The following is a 7,489-nucleotide window of genomic DNA, read 5'->3' as shown; positions in this document are numbered from 1 at the left end:
CATGTGTTACTTTTGTACGTACCACCTTACCTATTTCTGGGCGCAGTGGCAGTGTTCCTCAGATCTATGTGATTTAAAGCTTTGAGTGGCACTGCAACTGTTATGGACAGGCGTGTAGCTTAACATCAGGCGCACGACTTGTCCGTCCCGTCACTTGATATTATAAAAAAAATGTTACGTACGTACGTTATTTATTTATTTATGTTGATTATTCAATATATTTTTGTCATACCGTACATTTGCCATAACAAAGCCACATGAGAATCACATGTCAAAAGTGCTTTTACCAACACGAAACAACTTATACATAAGTGTAATTCATTAACAGTCATATTTAAGCATAAGCAGTTTATAACATATTTCGTTCATAGCATCTTTTAAACCTCTTTCGTGAAAAGTTATCGTTATGCAGATGTGACATATATGTAGAAATAGAAATAGAAATTATTATGTCGAGGTACGGCCACTCCCGAGAAGTACTGCCTTTTTCTGTCGGCAAGCGGTTGTAAAAATGGTTCTTCTATATTCAAGATGGTTATTAAGTACTGCGCCAATGCCTTTGTCATTTGGGATGGTATCGTATAAGATGATTATTATCTACTAAAAAAGAGAGCATGGGATGCACTTTTTAACCGACTTCAAAAAAGGAGGAGGTTCTCAATTCGTCTGTATGTTCTTTTTTTTTTGTTTTTTTTTGTATGTATGTTACGCGATAACTCCGGTATTTGTGAACCGATTTTCATGATTTTTTTTTGTTGGAAAGGGGGTATTTCCATAGTGGTACCATTTCATTTTGAAGAAAATCATCCACCTCTAAGGGTGGCTGTTCACGCATGAAGATTCATTTTTATAAATAGCGCCTAACTTTAATTTAGGAGCAATTACTTTTAGCAATTATTTAGTTGATTTTGCTATTTCTCCAATTCAAGGCGTTTTTCTCTCGATATACTTTGAGTAGTGTCGTAGTGAGAACCTATTTTTATTATCTCCAGTATCAAGTCCTGTATAGTGGCGAACTAGGGGATATTTCAATGAAACTTAGCAAATAGACGTAATTCCACGTACTTTTGAGGTCGGTTTTTTTAGTACTCTGTACTGAGATTATTTAGAGCTTTAAATCGCAAAGATCTGAGGGGCACTGCCACTGCGCTCGTCACCCTGAGACAAGTTAACAAGTCTCATGTGGCAGAAATATTATTTTTCACAACATCACGTCATATGTTGCTCTGATCCCAAAGGGAGTACCTAAAGCACTAGTGTTATTGAAATCGGAAACAACGATGGCACCGCAAATACCCATATCCGAGACAAAATAGAAAAGTTCGTTTTTCTACATTGACGCGGCCGCGATCTCAGAGAATGTAAAACCATGAAAACCGGAGTGCAACCCATTCGACCAGGGAGACTGTTCATATATAATTGTTTTAAAAAAATAGTAGAGTACAGTAAAAAAACCGTCGTCAAAAGTCATTCATCCCCTAGTTTGCCACCCTTAGCGGTGGAATATTTTTTTCAAATTTAAATGGGACCACTTCTGAAGTACCCTCTTTTCAACAAAAAAAGAATCATTAAAATCGGTTCATAAATGCTGTAACAGCTATACGTCTGAGTTATCGCGTAACATACATAATAAAATAGAGTCGAATTGAGAACCTCCTCCTTTTTTTAAGTCGGTTAAAAATAATTAAAATTATTTCACATTGCATGACAAAGTTAAAACTTTGAAGTCTCTGTTTGTTTTATCTTATGAAAAGTTTCATCGAGAAATTTTAAAAGGGTTTAAATTTATAAACGGAATTAATTTTTTAAGAAACCTTCGTCTCCCTGCATAAAGACTGTCCCTGGAGCCATTATTAAATTTAATACTCCACCCTTCCAAATGTACAGTACTTACTGTAATTACACTGTTCAAAAATTAAAAACAACGATTTTAGTCAAATTACAGGATGCAACCCTTGCTGCCATTTTAATGTAGAGCAATAAAAAGGGTGACACAGGGCTACAATTATATGTAATTTATCTCTTTTTTTTATTATTTGTTTACGCTTATGTTTTCAATATTTCTTTTCTCTTCCGATGTAATAACATTTATTTTATTTTTTTTAACCGACATCAAAAAAAGGAAGTGATTATACGTTCGGCTGTATCTACGTATTATGTATGTTTTCAGATATCTCCGTCGATTGTGAACCGTTTTCGAAAATTCTTTTTTTGTTTGAAAGGGTGCACTTTTGTAGTAGTCCCGTTGTCTTCAAGTCAAAATCTGATGAGGGATGAGAAACAAATCCTCAAATTTTATAGGCATGTCCATATATTCACCAATTTCTCCATCAATTATTCACCGATTTAGAAAATTCTTCTTATGTTTGAAAGGATATATTTTCGACGTGGTCCTTGATGCTGTTCCGGGTTCAAGTCGGTTATCACAAATTACTAATTATTTTCCGCAAAAAAAAGTCGAATTTTCACTTGACACAATACATGTAATCAACAAATCACCGTCACCATGAGTACCAGAAAGGAAAATGTAAAATGTATAAAGGGGTCTTGAACAGTCCCATTATTACCAACAATTCCATGGAAATCGAAAAAAGCTGATAAGCAAACTTTTCAGGTCGGTTTTTTTCAATGAAAAAGTTACAATTATTTATTTGTATACTCACGCCCTTAGATTCCCACTGGGGTAGGCAGAGATTATCGATCGCCACTTAGCACGATCATAACAAACCCCTCTTGCTTCGTTACATTAATCAATCTTTTCATACATGCTCTCGTATTCTTTTCACTTGACTCCAGCCTTTTTAAGAAAAATCTCAATTTGATCAGAGAATGTTTTTTGTGGCCGTCCTCTTCCAATAATTCCTTCTACGTTAGCTCTATATATTTTTTTCTATATTCATTCATCCGCTCTATTTGCCCAAACCACCTCAGCATGCCCTTTTCTATTTTTGTCACTACATCCTCTTTCAAACCACATTCTTCATGAATCACAGCATTTTTCGCTCTGTCGCAAAGCCGCACACCACATAACCTTCTGAGGGCTCTCATATCAACTGCATTCACTTTACTGTCATGCTTCTTCTGCCACATCCAACACTCACTCCCATACATTGACATTTATTCTATTTTTGTGTAAATGATTTTAGAAATTAATACTTTTCAGTATCGTAGGTAAATGATGGCCTAGTGGGAATTTGGTTGTTTCTCAGTTGAGAGGTTGACGATTCAAGTTCATATAGCGGCATGTACCTATAATTTTAATTTATAAGTGGATGCGATGAACTGAGGACCGGGCGAAATGAAGCACATCAGGAGAGCAGTCCAGCAGTGGATTGCAATAGACTGATGATGATGCGCTTATGAGCGACGTACGGGCCGAGGCCGAGGGTTGTGAAAATCGGGAAAACTAAAATCCGTTGCCCACCGTACCGTACGCGCAATGACAAATCCACGGGTCTCCGATTCTACGAACATCTACCTATAAACTTGAAAAGTGTTACAAACGATGAAACGTTTTATACCCGACTAAATAACCTTTTATTGGATAATGAGTTCTACAATACCGATGAGTTTCTTTTGAAACAATTGTGATTTTGTTTTACTTGACTTTGTTTTTATTATAGGAAATGAAACTAAAAAATGTATTTCGAAAGAAAACCCATACAGATAGGTATCTCAATGGTAATTCCCATCACCATCCTAGCCAGTTAGCTACCGTGGGCAAATCTTTGTTTCAGAGAGCACATGGTATCTGCGACAGTAATCATCTGGCAGGGGAACTTCAGCATATAAAGCAAGTCCTACATGCGAATAAGTTGAAGATTCCACGCCAATGCCGCAGGCCCCGTGTGAAACCACCAACAGTCGAGCGAAGACCTGCCATCTTACCTTACGTGAGAGGTGTTACAGACAAGATCGGAAGAGTCCTCAGGCGTGCATCTATCAAGACCTATTTCAAGCCCCTGAGGAAGATTTCTCAGTTCCTGAGACCCGTGAAATGTAACATCCCCTTACAGGATGCAGAAGTTTACAAGCTTGACTGTGAGTGCGGTCTCTCTTATATTGGACAAACAAAGCGAAGTATTTGTACCCGCGTCAAAGAACATATAGCTGATGTCAACACCGTCGCGTAAATAAGTCTGCAGTCTACGAGCATGTCATGGATAAACCTACACATTTAATGAAGTTTGACAAACCGCAGGTCCTTACAAAAGAAGTTATCTACCCAGGATGCTGCGAGAGGCCACTGAAATTAAAAAACATCCTAATTTCAACAGGGACGATGGTTTCTCAGTACCACCAGTATTTCCTCTAATGAAAAACCCCAAACAGACATAAGACTGCAGTACTAATTAATATGTTTTAGTTTATTCTAAGTTCTATTATTAATTAAGAATAAATTGAACTTAATAAAAATTCATTCAATAAAATAGTATGTAAAACTTAATGTAGCGTAAAATGGAACGTTTTCTTTGTAAAATTAAAAATAAGGTATTTAATTAATAACTATTGTTACTATAGTAAAAAAAAAATAGGGTGGTTTGCATCAATATTAGACATAACTGGTTGAAGACTGTACCACCTCAGTCAACCGTGACCATGGGACTTGTAAAGGGCCCGAAACGTCGGTTTGTTTGAAAAAATAAATAAACGCGATTTAAATCCGGAAACATAGTTTCATTTCCTATGTGTAACAATCGCGAAAACAGTAGTTATACTATTTTATTTTATATTCATTATTATTATTTGCATTAGTGATGATCATATTATCCCTTGACATTGTATTTTCAATTATAATATTGTGACATTTATTTATTATAATTTCAAATAAATTATTTTATTGTATTCTATTTTAAGCCGATTTTTTTAAAAAACGGTGAACGGTTCTCAATTGGACTTTATGTTTTTTTGTATGTATGTGCCGCGATAGCTCGATTTGTGAACCAATTTTGATGATACGTTTTTTTGTTAGAAAGAGGGTACCTCAGTGGTGGTCTCATTTAAATTTGACGAAAATATTCCACCTCTAAGGGTGGCAAACTAGAGGTAGAATGACTTATTAGGTGACTGAGATTATATTCGATTTAAATTTATTGAATATTATTTATGTCCCGCTAACGGTGAATAAACATCGTTACGAAACTTACATGTGGAAGAAGTTTCACAGATGTCAGTTTGACGATAATGGTTATGATGAAAAAGAAAATAAAACTTAAAAAAAAATCACGAAACTAAAAATCCACTATATCAAATAACCAACCTAATGAAACGAAAAGTTCAAACAATGCTCGCAAACATAATAAAGGTACCGCATTCTAAAGTAGCGTAAACAGAAAACAATCCAGCGACTTGGTAAACGAGAACAATGTGACAAATTTTTCACTTAGCCAAAGAAACAGGGCTTGCGTGCCGCGAAAACAAACGATTGTTGTCGAAAAATTATACTTTTAGAGTTGAGCAAATTCAATCATTGCACCGAAGTTCTTTTTTCACAGTTACAAATTTAATTTTATATTCATCATGATGCTTTGACAAAAGAATCAAAATAAATACGACGAAAAATAATGTAGCCTTTAGGTACGCGCGCTTATCGTAATATCGGGGATAGCGGCGTGGCATATGCTTCTGGTACTTTAAAAAACAATTAAATATTGTTTAAACCAACCTTTATATACATTTTCAAAGATTTTTTATGGTTTAACTTGAACTTACGCAGGTATGTAGATACTGGTATTAAAAAGTTGTTGTTAAGAGCCAGACTCTTGTCGGTGTAGCTTCCTTCACTCCTCATGGCTCATAGCCAGTTCCTTGACCTCTTTATAGCTATTCACTTTGATCTTCTCTTTTATTTGTTCACTATACGCTATTCTTGGTCTTAGTTTTTTTTTATTTTCCCTTCTATCCTACCCTCAATTATCACGTTCACAAATTCGTTATTACGCAACAAATTTCCAATCATTTTCCCCCTTCTCTTGTCTATTGCTTTCAGAAGACTTCTTTCCTCCCTATCTCTTTCCAAAACTTTTCTTTTCAATCCATTTTGTTTTTTCCATTCGCCTCCAGCACCGCATTTCAAATAACTCCATTCACTCTCTGTCTTTGTTTGTTATTGTTCATGTCTCGCATCCATACAGTGCGGTACTCCAGACATAGGTTTTGATGAATCTTTTTTTTTCAATTGTATAGGTATTTTAGAAGCGAAAATATAGAAAAAAGCAATCATCGTAACCTAACTTTTAATTAATATTCTTTTTTATTTATGCTAAATATATTTACACCGTAGTACAGTTTAGAACTAGGTGCATTAGTTCTTAACTGATGCACGTAGTTTTTGGAAGAACTGATGGTTTGACCTACCGCTTCTCAAGATTTTGCGCTCGAATTCGGGCTTGCACCTATGAATTTTTCAGAATTTATGTACGAAATTTTATTTGAAACTTACCATGAGCTTTTCGGCGAAGGAAAATATCATGAGGAAACCGTCACACGTCTGCAAATCAATTTGATGACATTAAGTGTAAAGTTCTCAAACCATATTAAGCTCGCATGGGAACTATAGCCCAAACATCCCACTATAAAAGGAGACCTGTTCCCAACATTGGGAGTGTATACAAGATAACTATTATTATTAATGGTTGGTCGTCTCAACGGCTGCCCACAAATACAACAACAATGAATAGTTTGTATGTAAACAGGATCGTAAATCATTTTCATTTCAATTAAAAATATTGTATTAAAATACATAATGAATTAAATACAAAACAAAAACGCTGATCCTTTATTTAAAATAAAACAATTTTCACTACGGTAATTTTACGCCGGTCAAATTCGTCGGCGGGGCGGCGGCGTGGAAAAATCTTCAGCGGCGGACGGCGGCGCGGCGCACATGCTATACTGCCGCGTTAGGTACAACGTATAGTCATATTTATTCGAATATTATGATTTTTACTACGGTTCGAGTTTTCAAAAATCTTTAATAAATGTTCTATTATTATTAATACAAAGATCAAACACAAAGAAAAAATCCGTCGACCTGCGGGTGCGTACAGATCTGGCGAATGTGTCGAGAATGCGCTGCATGTGCACTGCGCGCGAGCTGCACGCATACTGCACACGCGCTGCACGCGTGCTGCATGCTTGCAATTAAATACATGTTAATATATGTGGCGCGCGAACGGCACTCAAACAATGCCTCTACTAAGAGTTTACTTTGCCAACTCTCGCTAGCGACAGCGTAATATATTTGTATCCAATATATTACTTCTTCTCGTAACCGCCAGAGGCGCTGTATAATTTGCCATGCAAAATTGTGAAGCAATTTACGCGGTCACTAGCGACAACTGTCACAGTAAATTCACGGTAGAGACACTGATCACACAACGTAAAGCACGTGTGCAGCTTGCGAACCTTTCGCAAACTGGCGCATTTGCGATGCATTTACCAGATCTGTATGCGCCCTTACAGGACTCCAGCCTTCGTCTGTGCAAAA

The sequence above is a fragment of the Hyposmocoma kahamanoa genome, unplaced genomic scaffold, assembly GCF_003589595.1.
Source record: "Hyposmocoma kahamanoa isolate Upper Pololo Valley unplaced genomic scaffold, ASM358959v1 202, whole genome shotgun sequence".
NCBI classification, from domain to species: Eukaryota; Metazoa; Arthropoda; class Insecta; order Lepidoptera; family Cosmopterigidae; genus Hyposmocoma; species Hyposmocoma kahamanoa.
The sequence above is the reverse complement of the archived record's forward strand: the minus strand, read 5'-3'. Positions refer to the sequence as shown.